Below are 16,702 nucleotides of genomic sequence, written 5' to 3'. Positions count from 1 at the left end.
GTAAACTCGTCCCGCGAATAGTCGAACGAAACGATTTCTACACTCGTGTGATAATCCCGAACCACACAATCACGAGCAAATGCTCTGATACCAATTGTAGGTTCACAGCCGGATCTACACGGAAGTATCTCGTAGTACGTAGGTGCGGAATCCCTACGTAAGACGATACGAGCGTAGGATGTAAACTATGTTAATACCGAACACGAACACACGTTACAATACTCAAAAGACACGTTGTATTGCAACCCTTCAACACGTGATCTTCAATCACAATTACACGTACTAGAATCATTATCCAATACAACCCGTAACATATGTATATATATGTTACGACAACTTCGCCTAACAGACTAGGCGAAGTTGTCAATAACTTCGCTTGTCCACAAGTTCGCTTATATCAGGCGAACTTATGAGGCAAGCTATCTAAATCAAACCAAAAAAAACTAACACGATTACATACACAAACATAACACTAGATACTGAACTACTGACATCATGTACCAACACAAGATTGTTAAAGTCGGATCAAACATCGTGAGGGAAGACGAAGAGATATCATCTTCAACGCAGCAGCTGCCGTTTCTATTGCTTAATCATGTTTCATTTATCTGCAAATCCATCCCTCGGTCAGTCATGTTCTACACCGATGTACTCGGATTCGTTAGCGTCAAACGCCCTTCCTCCTTCGACTTCAAAGGCGCTTGGTGCGTAAATTTTTAAATTCGAATACTGATTTTATGCCGACGCCATTTTTAGATTGTTTTTTATAACGATTAACTATATTATAAAAAGCTATCTAGTTAGTAAGAAACTAGATAGGACGATATATCAATACAAAATAGACCATAAAAAACCATAAATCCACAACAAGATCATATTCCTACGTTAGTTGTAGATCAAATCGCGAAATCGATTCGTTAATCTAAGCTCTAACCGAATTTCGGTATCAAAAAACTTCTCGCGTTAATTATCATTTCAAATAAACTGAAAAGCAGTTATTATATCGTAGCAGAAGGTAAACATGCAACAAGCTGCGCCGCTGCAAAATTCAAAATTACAAAACTCAATCCTTTAAATACTACATTGTAAATGGAATTGAAATTTTACTTATGAATATGCTCAAAATGTGTTGAAACAGGTTGTTCAACCACGGAATTGGAATCCACTTGCTAGAAATGGAGACAACTCCAGCAAAGAAATCAGTGATCAATCCAAAAGACAACCACATTTCATTCCAATGCACCAACATGGACCTGATTATCAACAAACTGGAACAATTGGGGATCAAATACGTCACCGCGGTGGTGAAAGAAGGCGGTCTGGAGGTGATTCAGCTCTTCTTCCATGATCCTGACGGTTACATGATCGAAATCTGCAACTGTCATGTTCTTCCTGTGCTACCCATCTCTTCATGCCCTCTCAACAAGAAGATCAAATCCATTCCTCAAATCAGTCAATCCCAATCATCGTTCTACGGTAAGGCCTTGTGTAGTGGGCCACCTCACCATGTTAACAGGCGCGAGGTTTGGTGTGTGGGGTATCGCTTTTTTCCAATCAATCAAACCGACCAACTCACGCTATTATATAAAAATAATTTAAAAATAGTTCTTCTTTTAGTTAAACTATTACGCGCTTTTAAGAAAAAAAACGAGTGAAAATCGTCATGTGTGCATGACAGTAGTAACTTAACTTAACGTGGCAGTCACTTTATAAATATTGATTTGAGACTTGTACATACAATGCCTACTTTTTCGGTAACTGATTTGGTATAATCAAATGCAGAGAAGAAGAGGTCAAATGCAGTGATGATGGACGATTGGGATCTCATTCTAAGGACGAAGCACATGATCGTATTTCACCTGCTAATCTATTTATGAGAGTAGGTTTTGGATTTTGTTGTTTTGCTAGAAATCTTTTTAAACCAGACCAATATTATTTGGGAAGTACTAGTTATAATCAGGGGCGGACCCACATAGTGTGGATCGGGGTCCCAGGACACCAATGTTTTTTAAAAATTTATTAGAAGCAGTATATTAAATTTTTTGAGGACCCCATAAGATTTAATACTTGGAACCCATACTATTAATGTTGATGTGGTCTGGTGGAAAGTCCCCTGTTTTATCTTTGAAAGGTCATGGGTTCAAGTCTTACAAGGCTCAGTTTTTGGTTTTTTGTGTTAATTTTTAGTGTTAATCAATCATTTGATTGCTAATGTTGCAATGATAACTTTGGAAACATTCAAACACCTCTAAAATACATATCATTGTTTTCAACTTTATGCATGGTTTTCTTTAGAAACATTCAAACACTTTAAAATATCAGTTTTATTTTTCACTAGTTTAAGTTAATGGTTTTCAACACATGCTTATGAAAGGGTGGATCTAGGTTCTATCTCAAAAATGTTTAAGAAAGGGAAAACAAAGTGTTTATGTGTCAACCCGACCCATTTTGACCCGTTCAGGTAGTGATGATTGAAAAGAAAGTTTTATTATGATATTGTTTTTTATTATGTTCTTCGCCTCGACCCGACCTGAACAACGACCGACCCGAAAAATTTGAACACCGAAAATATGGGACCCCATTGGCAAAAAATCCTGGGTCCGCCACTGGTTATAATATTATCAGTTTGTTTATGTATTGTATGCTATATAGGATTAGTTGGACTTGGGGGTTGCTTTTTTATAAGTAATGATAAACCATTGTGATGTATTCATATATGATAATAAATCCAAAAATTACAAACCATTTGTTATAATATTTATAAATATGTAACAACAAACATAGGCTTGGTAATCACGTAACAAGTTTATGGATGTTCGTTGTTTGGTTTGAAACTGTAAAATCGTTCATTTGTTTGATTTCACGGTTGATTTTTTTCTTTAGCTTTTGCCCAGTTGTTCAATGGTTCGGTTTTGGTTTTCGACGACAAAAAACCGTTACTAACAGTTTAGTTTACGGTTTAACTTGAAAACCATCAAAACCACATCGCAAACACCCCTATGCAAAATGTTAACTTTTTAACTGAAAAAAAAATTATGACAATACCATACTCAAATTAAAGAGAAAACTATGCTCATGTTATGGTACAATTTTTTTTAAATATATTAACTATAAAAAGGCTATTAATGTTTAAAAATCATGAAGGAAATTGGGTTAAAATTGAAAATATAAATAAAATATGAGTAAAAGTTTAAGGGTAATAATATAACTATACATTAAATTTACGAAAGTTGATTATAGTTGAGGTGGAAAATTTGAAACTATTTTAAAACAGATTAAAAAATATGTGAGTTTTGATGTTATAATAACCCTTTTGCCATTGTTTAAAGTTGTACTATGTACTTGTAAATCGCTTAATCCAAACGTCATAAAATTTACCCTCAAGTGGTGTATGATACTAATATATTAAACACAACTAGGTTATTAACCCGTGTACGACACAGGTGGAAATATTTAAATTTTCGAACAAATACATGTCATTTGAAAGGACAACATAAGTTGTTATATGTTATTCGGGACGACAACATACTTTAAGTTGTAAATAATATTGATACGAAAACCAATGATTGTGAAATACAATGATAAACCCTAACAGCATTCAAATTACAATATTTGAAAACATAATCAAAAGTTAAAAATCTAAAATTCATAAGCTACTAAAAAGACTTCCTTATAAACCATATTTATTCTTTATTTGTAACTTTGTCTTCATTGTTTAATATAAGAATTTTAACATCACTCATCGCTCTTGATAAAGCTATATAGAGTTGTCTATGTGTAAACACCGGGTCTCTGAGATATATGTTAACTCTTGCTAGAGATTTGTAAGGCCCCGTTACCGGTAGCCCTACTTTGGTGTTGGATTTACTCATAAACACAGTTCCAAATATCAGAATTAATTAAAACATTTGCGGAATATTAAAACTTCAACCATAAAATGTTACATAACCTTTAAATCTTGTCTTATAAAACATTCAAATATGTTTAAACATAAAACATAGTCTTTAAAACATCACAACATTTCTTCGAGATGCCAGTATCTTCGATTCCATGCCATGTGTCTTCAATCACGCGAGCTGCCTCAACTTATTTGCATGCGTGCATACTAAAAGTCAGCTATGCTGAGTGAGTTCTAGTTAATCACATAACTTACTTTACATACACATACACGTGCCTGTAGGTACGCATTACATACTTAACCTTTCCATCAATCTTTCATACACATACATATCTAACCTTACGTTATAAAGAGCATTCGCCCTCCATACCTCGGATATTATTAGGGTCCGGTACCCTCCATCCTCGGATATTATTAGGGTCCAGTGCCCTCCATCCTCGGATATTATTGGGGTCCGGTGCCCCCATCCTCGGATATTATTGGGGTCCGGTGCCCCCCATCCTCGGATATTATTAGGGTCCGGTACCCTTCATCCTCGGATATTATTAGGGTCCGGTACCCTTTCTTCCATACCTTTTTAACATACTTTTCTATATACATAATCGTAAGTTTAATACATACATCATTCATTCTTCATCTTACAACATACATATAACATCAACCATTTCCTGGCAATACGTGCAATTCTGAAGATCGTTCATGTATCGACAAGAAACCATTCACACATTTCACATAATACATATATGGCATACACTGATCACTTAGGATAAATGTATTAACTATTCACATCGAGTATGCACACAGCCCCGAAAACATAACAAGGAATGGGGGCTAGAAACTCACCTAAAGTCGGTTACGTTCACCGTTAATTGTTATTCCTTTCTTCAGTTGGGCACGGCTAACTGTATAATAATTACATGCATCAATTACTATCACTACTCATCTCGCGTTTCTAGTCTAATTATAACCCTCGACAAATGGGGGTCCGGGGGCAGCGCCCCTGGCAGCGGGGTCTAGGGGCGGCAGCCCCTAGCAGGGTCCAAGGGGCAGAGCCCCTGGCTGGGGTCGAGTTGTATTAACACATTTTCCCTTAGGATTTTAAATTCTTTTTCTAATTCGCTGCTCATTTTCTATAACGAATCAAGCTCAATTCGTTCTCTAATTCGTTATCATTCCTGGTCTGATTAGCTGGTTCGTTAGATTCATTCGCTGTCTTAGTTCGTTATTTTTCATCAGCTGATTCGTTATAATATCACAACGAATTGACGAGTAGCGAATCCTCCTGATTCGTCATCTCATCATAACGAATTGGCATGTAACGAACGACCTGATTCGTTATCCTATTTAGCGAAGGGATAAGTAACGACTTAAGGGTTCATTCGTTATCCAAGCACGCAAATGTGTCCCATTCATCATGGCTGCTTAACGAATCAACAGGGGTTCGTCTGTTCTTATCCAAACCTTGACTAAAGAGGTCAAGGTCAAAATTGATAAGAACATCCACAGTCAAACTTATCCAGATCTGCAATTAGCACCTCAAATCTCAAAGGAAAAACACGAGTTTGGTATCCCTGAACTCGTAATCACCTCGCCTACAAACCCTAACCCTTAGTTCGTCCAAATACCCGTGTTTAAGAGGTGCGATTTAGGCATATAGGTTATGGGATTATTTAGGTTATCGATTAACATATCAAACGTTCATGGATTTCAGTATTACTTGTTGTGTTTGATTCGTTTTCAACATTCAAGAGAAAATCTGTGATTTCCCAAACCATTCCAAACCTAAACGAACGACTTCTAATCATAAACGTACCTTAAACGAGTCGAAATACGAACATGGTTAAGCCTTGATGTTGTTTTGGTTCTTCACGACGATCTAGCACCAACAATCTTAGGTTTTCAACTTCGGATCTAGGCTCGGGTTAAAGGATGGTCTTGTGTGTGTTTCTGATAGTGTAGGCTAGGGTGTAGAGAATGGATAAAAATGGAAAGGTTTAGGGTTTAAGGGGTATTTATACTCCCTTAAGCCCATGGACCTAAGGCCCATTCCATCTTATATTCCATCTTCTAAAGTCCAAGCCCAACCATGTACAGTTATTATCTAAACTGATAAACGACACAATATATAAGATAAACAAAATTTATTTTATTAATTCTTATAATCGAAAACAGGATGTTACAAGATTAACCCTTCACTTATGTTAATGGTCATTACTAAACAGAGTACAACTGGAAAGAACCACCTTCTCTTCAATTTAAACGAAAGTTTCTTATATGAATGTGTTAGACCACAACGAATTATATTAGTGAGATAACCAGTATTAGTACCTGAAATAACTTTTACTACAACAAAACACATACCCAAATTAATTACTCGCAATCTAGTTCCATCACACAAGCCATTCCACCGATCCATATTCCTTAGTAACATTGTTGGCACACTGACTTTTAGAACCAATCTATGAGTCAAAATAATTTTGGTCTTTTTGATTTTATTTAGCATAATGTGTTTATGAAAATTTTAGTTCAAATATAAAAAAATAATTGGTATTATCTTACTTAAAAAACCAAAAAACTAATTTTTTATATGGACCACAACTAAATTTGTGAATTTTGCTACAAAGTTTGGAAACAATATAAATTGAGTTAACCAAATATAAGTAAAAAATAATGAAGAATTATCTGTGCTCCTCTAATTAACATAAATTGATTCGGATACAAATCTTAATTAAAACATATATTTTAATTGGTTTTAATAAAATAAAATAGTATTGAATAACTGCAAATTATGTTTTGTATCATTTATAAAAAAGAAAATAGAAAAAAGAAATGTGTAAACATACATTCAATGTTATTAAAAATTTGTTTATTAAAAAGGTATAATGTAGTTAATAATAAATATATTAAAAGTCGTTTATAATTTTCCGCTACAAGTGCCTAATTTTTAGTTAATAACATATTAATTTTTATTCACTATATTTTAGTTAATAAACAAATTATATTTTAATACAATATAGTGTATTAAAGCGTTTAAAATAAAATATTACCGTTCAAAATGCTAGTAAGTAGTTCTCTTGGCGTTGAAGCTGCACGTTTACAAAAAAAGGCATTCTTAAAAACATTTTAAAGGGTAACTAAAAATATTAAATGACTTACTATTTGAATTGCCGCTCTTATTGGAAGACGTTGATTGACCAGAATTAAGTTTTCTTTAACTTTGAAGACATCTATAATAGAATATAATATGATTAGTATATGAAAAAGATGAACAATATAAATATAAAACAGAATTTATAGTGCATGATGTTTCAATTTTGCTGACTTAATGAAGGATTTTAATACAAACAGAAAAATTAGAAAACCGGGAAACCAAGTACTATTATCTTTAGTAACAATTGTAGGTTATTTATATTTGGTGTTTACAGAGATATTAAAGACATGAAAATTAGAAATATTACACATGAAACAACAATAACACAACTTACTCAACTGGATATGAAGACTATCGGCTAACTTGAATCGACATAGATGATCAGAAATTCATTTATGTAAAAGTATCTAACCCACCAATATATTTCTATAATAGTAGCCCATGTTACACATGGGTTGAAAACACAGAAACAACCATATAAATATAGACAACCATAAAATTTCATAACTAACATATTAAACCAACACAAATATTTAACATAAGTTTGTAACCAAAATATTAAACATTTAGATTGTGTACATAAAAACTTAATACTTACACAAACTTACTATACACTTAAATTAAAAAACCAAACGAAGACATGAACATGTTATCATCATATTAGTCCACCATCAACTTCTTCGATGTTTAATATACACGGGTGAAAAAACATATCAACAAACCTAATAAATATACGTAACATATTCAAGCAACAAAAATATGATACACAAGTTTTTGACCAAAAAGTTGAACATTTAGATTGTTTAGATATTAAAAGTTCAAAGTTAAAATAACTTAATGTACACCAAACCAAAAAGCACATTCACAGAGACTAACATTGTTCTTTCATATTAACCCACCATCAAGTTCTTCAACATTCTATCAAAAGAAACTAATTTTGCTTCACTACTTGAAAATAAAAAAACAATAGCATCCTAATTAAATATACACCATATATTTAAAATCATAACATATTTAATAATAGGATAATACATGTGTTACACACGGGTGGAACATATTTAAAAATATAATATATACAAAATATCATATAAATTTAGTGAAATGCAAATGTTGTATTTATAAATAAATGATAATTTCACATGAATTATAAGACATCATAACTTATTTGAATCAAATACAAAAAAATACAAAGACTAACAAATAGTTACCATGCAAATGTTGCATTTATAAATAAATGATAATATTACCCGGTCATACTGTAATATTAAACAGAAAATAGTTACCGGACGGCAAATAACTTCATTATTACCATAGAAAGCAAACGAATAGAAACAAAGATGTTTTGTGGTTACATTAGTTACTTGCTAATTCAAACCAAAAATAATAATGATAATAATTTGCAATGTGAATTCAAACATATATATTTAGAATTGGTTATCGGAAATATGTGGGTTTTATTTAAGGCATAAATCTTGAAATTTAGACATTATTTACATTTACACATAAATAAAATGTAAAGTTTGATAATATTGAAACTATAAAATCATATATATGTATCTATTATAATTTTAAAGAAATGTAAATGTCAAATTAAAAAAAATATCATTTTACATTAATTACAAGACGTAGCATTGTTATTTTAATTCAAATACAAAAACATACAAAGACAATCAGAGATAAATGAAAATTTAAAACATGTTTATAAATTATACCATGAGTACAAATAACACATGTTAATTAAAACATAATACTATAATGAAATCAACATAAAAATGTATTGTCTTTATACATATTTTGCATAACTAATTTGACAACAAATATAAACAATATATGTGTGTGTGTGTGTGTGTAATTAATGAGTATCATAGTTTTTTATGATACCGGTTTTTGTAATCTTCAATTTCAAACAAATAATCATAGATAAACACACGACTGACAGCTGAGCCATGAGAATTTGAGACATAAACTTTCTCTACGAATGAAAAATATATTAAAAGTTAAAAATTATTATATGTAGTACGTAAACGTTTGAAAAATCTGAAAAAAAGTCCGTTTTAAGAATTACTGAAAAAGTAAAAACGTCTAATTGTTTCATAAATGCCGTCTAAAATTGATTTTAAAGAAACATCATAACTCATAACTAATAAATTAATTAATGGTCAACATATATTGCAAAAGCTTAAAATCAAACGATTTACATATATAGAAAGTATAAATGATTTTGAAGTTGGCAAAATATAGTATTATTAATTATGATTATATCATTTTTGTCAAATGGTAGTTAGTTATAATAATATTTGAAATCATTCTTAAAATACAGAAATCTTTGTAGCAATATTATTAGGGTGAATTAAAATAAATTAGAGTTTAAATGATTTAATTTGACTTCCATAATTACCCGGATGTTTTGAAAGCGTTAATAGTCAAAACCATTATATTTGTAACTATTTTGGAAATCATTAATATTTAAATAATTTGATTTTTGGTAATATGATCATAATATAATGTTAATTGTGTTAATAATAAACGGTTTTTGAAAATATATCGAACAAATAATATGGAAAATGACAACAATTGATTTATAAAGTATAAAAATCTTTTAACTTTCGTTGAAATTGGTGAAATAATGTTTGCTAATATTAAAAATAAATAATGATGATTAATACCTTCTTTAACAATCAATTTTATTATTTTTTTTATTTTATACATTAATTTTGACATTTATGTCTAATTAACAATTTGTCAAATATATAAGATTAAAAGTTTGTTGAGATTGAAGACATTAATATTGATAGTTGGGATTGGAAACTATAACAAATATTTTAAATTTGTCAATTTCTGTATTTAATAGGATCTAAATTTGTTATACTTAAGACTAAATTGATGATCAAATTTCGTAACTTTTTAAGGAATCTGAATTAATTTCCATAATCAATTGTATTAAATATTTTTTTAGAATTCAAAATTCAAAACACTTTCCATTTTTTTAAGTTAAATTTCCATTTTTTTAAGTTAAATAACTAAATAATATATAATTAAAATAAATAAAATGTAAAGGTAAAGTTTGATAAGATTGAAAATATAAACATCTTTTAAATTTTCCAAATTGTGTATTTAATATGATATAAATTTGTTATGCTTAATAGACGGTTATATTAATAAAATACATTTAATATTAATAGAAAATAGTATGTAGATACTATAAAATTTTAAAACACCATAGGAACTTCATTTAATACAAGAAACTTTTAAGTAGAATTTGACCAATAATATAAAACATGGAAATATGGAAATAAATGAAAATCATGGAAACTTTATTATTGTATTTACGTAATTAAAATCATGAAAATATATTAAATAAAATTTGACCAATAATGAAAATCATGAAAATATATTAAATTGAATTTGACAAAGATATTTTTTTAACAAATGGTGAAATTCAAACTCTATCACATATTTTTGTAAATTTCATATAAATGATGATAATTGAATTTTGATATATATTTATACTAGCTTTTATCCCCATATTACGGGAGTTGTTTTTATATTTTTTGTTCTAATATTTATTTATTTTTTGAATTTATATTTTTTTATTGTATGAAAGTTAATAATATACTTATGGTTTGATGATAAATTGTTTCACAAATAAACGAGATGTTATAACCCGGTTTAAAAACTATATGGTTTTGATGAGACCCAAGACCCGTTTATTTTTTTTGCTATAAAATTGGTTTTTTCAATTATCAATAATATTTATTAAAGTTAATAGTATACTTATGGTTTGATGAGACCCAAGACCCGTTTATTTTTTTTTTACTATAAAATTGGTTTTTTAATTTAAATAATATATATATATATATATATATATCTTTTTTAAAATAAATAAGATATTAATTTTTAGTATATCCTATTTCATAGGATTTTTACATCATTAATTTGGTGAGAATAACTTTTTATTAAATGAGATGTTATAACCCGTTTAAGGAATACATGGGTTTGGTAATACCCATACCCATAAATTCGGGTCAAATACATGAGAAGTCTCCATTTAAAAATCAAGCAAATCTGTTGACTCCAAAAAAAGGGGGAGCAACCACATCGCGACACATAAGATTTTTATGTTATATATATATATATATATATATATATATATATATATATATATATGACATTTAAATGGGGAAAATCGGTTTCTAAAACGTCATATTAAATGTGTATAAATCTAAAAATGTAACGTAAGATAATATTGAAAAGTATAATAACGTTTTAAATTGCGTTGACATTGGTAAATTATTGGACTTTGACCAACAACAATATAAGATTGATTATCTTACTATAGATAATTTAATGTCTTATAGAATAATCAACTAAATTTCATTTCTGGATTATATAATAATAAATTGAATTACATAAATTGTGAAAAATAAATAAATACATGAATACTAACAATAATATACATTAATATTAAACAAAAATAAAAGGCATCTTATCAAACAATCATCAATCCATGAAAATTAATTAGCTATATCAAGTTGTAGACAATAACCTGAAATGATAAAATTAAATATTAATATTACATAATTAATAATTACAAATTATGGAAGATTTGAATCATGTGGAAAAAATGTAAAATTGATGTTAGAATTTACAACCGGAAAATTTGAATCTCGTTACCGGAAAAACGAAATAGTGAAGATCTCCATTGAATCTTCGATTTTGATATTTAACCTAAAGAGATTATAAGAAAAAATGTTATAATTGTTAATTATTAATATAAATACAAAAAAACAACATAAAACAAAAATAATTGTAATTGATATAAAACATCATGCTTGGGAATGCAAGACCTCCGTACATAGGCTTGAATTCTATTACCCTGAAACATTAATATAAACTTTAGTAAAAAAATTTATGAATGATATAGAAAAATTAATGAATGTGTAAGAATACCATTTCGTACGTCTTGCACAATAATTTCGATCGACCAATCCTCATCGGGCTTTGAATTGTCCTTCAGACACCAAAGTTTCAAAATACGCACCTTCAGGATACACTCACTGTTAAGAACATCCAATTGGTTCAACATGGTGATGTTTGTTGGCTCCATGTTCCTAGTGGTAAAAAATAAAAATAAACAAAAAAAATAATAGTTTTAAGCCAAATACTAAATAACAAAATGGACGATATAAACACAAGACAAAATAGAAACCTTAGAAACAAAGAAAATCGATTTTGCTAAGATGGTAGGATAGTGTAAGAATTGTGGTGTGAAATTGAAGTATTTATACGGATTGAATTTTGGAAGAATGGAATATAGAAGGAATGTATATAGGGATTTAATTTAAAACAAAAAATAGGGAATTTCAATAAACTTAAAGTATGGACGAAAATTAGGGAATGAGGATTAATTGATTTTCTAAAAATTTGAATTACTCAAATTTAATGTGATCAAATTAGATTATAATATTTTAAATATAAATGAATTAAATTCATATATTTAAATCTAGAATATATTTGATCATAAGAAATGTAACTTATTAATGTAGAAATATAAGTTAGTAATTTATGTATTTACATTGATATAATAAATCATCAATTATATTACCGTATATCTGAATATCTAATGTATAAAAATACCGTATTTATAATATATAAAATTATAATAAATTAGGATATATTTAAATACTAAATCATAAGATTGAAATTTAAAAAAATACTCAACATAATATAACTAATAAGCATTTAAATATTTAAGTAATTGATATTAGTTGTGGAAAAATAAGTTACTAATTTTTATTTATTTATTAACATTAGACAATTTTAATATAGTTGAGCAGTAATTATGAATTACAATATTATCAATTACAATACTTACAATATATTTAACATATTTAAAATTATAATCAACCTCATATATTTAAATCATTAGTCGCTTAATTTGGAATCAGTCAATGGTCAAAATCCGTATTTATAGAAATTACAATAATTAAGTGAATTATAGAAATTACAATGAATTACAATATTATCAATTACAATGCTTAATCAAATCTTTAGTCAAATGATACATGATAATTAAGTGAATTATAGAAATTCCGTAATTAAAGAATTCCTTAATGAAATGGAGGATTCATTCTTAATTTACAGAAATTGATTAGGAATTTGACTTTATATTCTAATGGTTCAAATTTGAATGAGTCAATCGGTGAAATTCATAAATATTCAAAAATATAAGATTAGAACCAATTATACTAAAACCAATCAATTTCATAAATTTTCATAAATATAAGATTAGAATCAATTATACTAAAGTGAAATCCGTAATCTCTGTATATCGAATCCTATCAATGAATTATCAATTAATTATCTATTATATAAAATACATCAAACCCGGTGGGAAACCTAAATTCGTAAATGAATAAATAATAATTAAAAAAATTAGTTTTAGTATGTTATAATAGAAAATTTAATTAATTATTAATTATAATTATTAAAGATTATAATTATTAAACATTAAAGATTAAAATTTAAATGAAAGATGAAACATAATCATTAAAGATAATTGATTCTATCTTATTTTAATTTCTTTTTGATTTATTTTATTAATATGAAAATTAGACAGGTGATAGATATACATGGAAAGTCTAAGCAACAACCAATAGGAATGTGGGAAATTGAGTTAAAGCCTATTGGTTTAATGGTATAGTTAGATGTATTCACATGACATTCACCTAGGTTGTCCACATAGGATGTCACCAAGATATCATATATATCATTTCCGTATTAATTATTAACTATTACCTAAAATACACCAATTTAAGTTTTAATTCTCGCGAGTATTGGGTGCCCTGTTAACCCAACAACCTGGAACTTTAAGTACTAATTATCTGATATCATTTATTAGTCACAATCATTCTGATTCGCTACCACCATCCAAAACCCTAATCGCATCTGCACTTCTCCTTCAATCATAAATTTAGTCTTCTATCTATCTAATATATTATTTTGATCAACCTGGAACTTTAAGTACTATATTATTTGATATCATTTATTAGTCACAATCATTCTGATTCGCTACCACCATCCAAAACCCTAATCGCCTCTGCACTTCTCCTTCAATCATAAATTTAGTCTTCTATCTATCTAATATATTATTTTGATCGATATTTTTTCAATGTTTAATTGAAATCGTAGGTTATCAAAACCCTTACCGTTTGAAAGTTTACTTACAATCGTTGTCCATTATAAGCGCAGTCAGTCACCGTAAACCCTAATCCAATTGATTCTCTACTCTTTTCATACGTTCACTTATCAGTTTGTTATCTTTGTTATTCACTTATTGTTGATCAATCAAATGAACCTCATAATCTAATAATCATTTTATGATAACTTCAATATCATCCTTACCTATTTATTATATCGTTTTGGTGTTAAGGATGTTTATGTTAAAGTTGAAGTTGATGGTGAAGATGATGATGTTTCAACGACGATTTGTATGTATTCATTTAACTATATATAGCAAATAATGTTAGTAGCATATATATTTCGCTAATAGAAATGATTAAAAAATGAAGCAAAATATAACATGCATTAAATTATTATTTGGAAAGTTGTTAAAGTTTAAAACCAATGGAAAAGATATTGTTTAAATTGAATTCAAATTCATGTCATCTTCGTATTATTTGGAAACAACCTTTTATTTTTAACAAAATTTTCACACTTTAAGAGTTTTAAATACAATATTAACATGTTTTTGAATTTTCAACAACTTTCCAAAAAACTAAACATAATAATAATATATGGGATTTAAAGTTCTGTAAGGCCCCATTACCGGTGCCCTACTTTGAACGTTGATCTACTCATTAACATAGTACTAATCATCAGAGTTAATAAAAACGTTCGCGGAATATTAAAAACGTTCGTAAAATATTACACATTAATCCATAACTTGTCTTATCAAACATATTGTCTTTCAAATCAAAACATAAATTATAAAACCACTTGAGTCTTCGGATGCCAATCTCTTATTCGTTTGCCACGGGTTCCCCTCAAGCGAGCTGCTTCATTCTACTCACCTGTGTGCATACTAAAAGTCAGCTACGCTGAGTGAGTTCTAGTTAATCATACAACATACAATACATTCATTTATAACATACTTTATATTCTCATACTTCATACGTGATATATATATATATATATATATACTTACCTTCATTCTATTCTGAATTCTACTTTACATTATTCTATTATGCCTCGGATATTATTAGGGTCCGCTCCCTTTTTCTGCCTCGAGTATTATTAGGGCTCAGTCCCTTTTCTGCCTCGATATTATAAAGGGCTTGGTCCTTTTTCTGCCTTGAGTATTATTAGGGCTCAGTCCCTTTCTTCTGTACCTGGCTATCTCTTACATTCATTCATAACATACGTACATATCATTCATACATTATATCCATAATCATAACTTGACAATACGTGCAATATCCAAAGATCGTTCACGTACCGACAAGCAGTCAATCATACCTTTCACATAATTCACATAAGGCATACACTTATCACTTAGGATAAGTGTATTAACAAATCACATCGAGTATGCACACAGCCACGAAAACATAACAAGGAATGGGGCTAGAAACTCACCTGAATGCGGTTACATTCACCGTTTATGGTAATCCCTTTCTTTAGTTGTGCACGACTAACTGTATAGCAATTATGCGTAGTAATTTCTTTCACTATCCATAACGTACTTCTAGTTTAATTATTACCCTTAACGAACGGGAGTCCGGGGGCAGCGCCCCTGGCAGCGGGTAGCAGGGTCCAAGGGGCAGAGCCCCTGGCTGGGGTCGGGTTGCCAGGTCAGCTTGGAAAAATTTTATTTCCATTAACTGTCTTAACACATTTTCCATTAGGATTTTAAATTATTATTTTATTTGCTAACTCATAAAGTTCGAGGGCTTCTTTGTAATTTATCCATTTTATCTTAAGTCTAGGGACCTTTCTGTCATTCTTCCAAACATCTAGTTCGTTATTCAGTCCTTAACGAATGGGGATTCTTAACGAATGAGCCCCCATAACGAAATGACTACTGTAGCGAACTAACTCTTATAACGAACTGATCCGCATAACGAACTGATCTCTTTAACGAATTGAACCCATTTTCGTCTGGTCTGGTCAACGAATGAACCCTATAATGAATGGGGTTCATTCGTCCCTCTCTTAGCGAATGGCCTTAACGAATGAGTTAGTTCGTCCTTATTTCCATAAGGAATTAGCTAACGAATTAAGGCTATTTCGTCATTCTTCCCTTAACGAATTAGCTAACGAATTAAGGCCAGTTCGTTATTCTTCCGTTAATGAATTATTAACGAATTAGGGTTAGGTCAAAGAATTTCAGAACATTCTCTGACATCTCTTAACCTCGTACCATTTTCCGGCGTCATCGTCGCTGGAAAACCGCGATCTCGCCGGAAAAGCGAGATCTCAGTCGTTTTTCCACCATTTTTCGTCCCGTTCTATCCAGATCTGATCTAGGGTGACCCCTAAGCTCATCTTTTGACCAGTTTATACCCGATTCCACCCGAATCTTAAGACTTTAACGGTTTAAGGGTGTCGGCTCGTTGTTTCACGAATAAATTGTCACACCCCAACCTACGGCAGAA

At 29.7% G+C, this 16,702-nt stretch overlaps 1 pseudogene across 1 annotated transcript; it reads left to right on the top strand.

Moving 5' to 3' along the window:
• The first annotated feature begins 495 nt into the window (after window positions 1-495).
• On the top strand, window positions 496-1,925 carry LOC143626648 (glyoxylase I 4 pseudogene; annotated as a pseudogene). Its single transcript, XR_013152455.1, has 3 exons — window positions 496-704; window positions 1,139-1,476; window positions 1,783-1,925. The product of XR_013152455.1 is annotated as a glyoxylase I 4 pseudogene (transcript).
• The last annotated feature ends 14,777 nt before the right edge of the window (window positions 1,926-16,702 follow it).

The sequence above is a fragment of the Bidens hawaiensis genome, unplaced genomic scaffold, assembly GCF_021521415.1.
Source record: "Bidens hawaiensis isolate Kalapana, Puna unplaced genomic scaffold, B.hawaiensis_p1.1 tig00004474_1, whole genome shotgun sequence".
Lineage (NCBI taxonomy): Eukaryota > Viridiplantae > Streptophyta > Magnoliopsida > Asterales > Asteraceae > Bidens > Bidens hawaiensis.
This window is presented reverse-complemented; position numbering and strand designations above follow the sequence as displayed.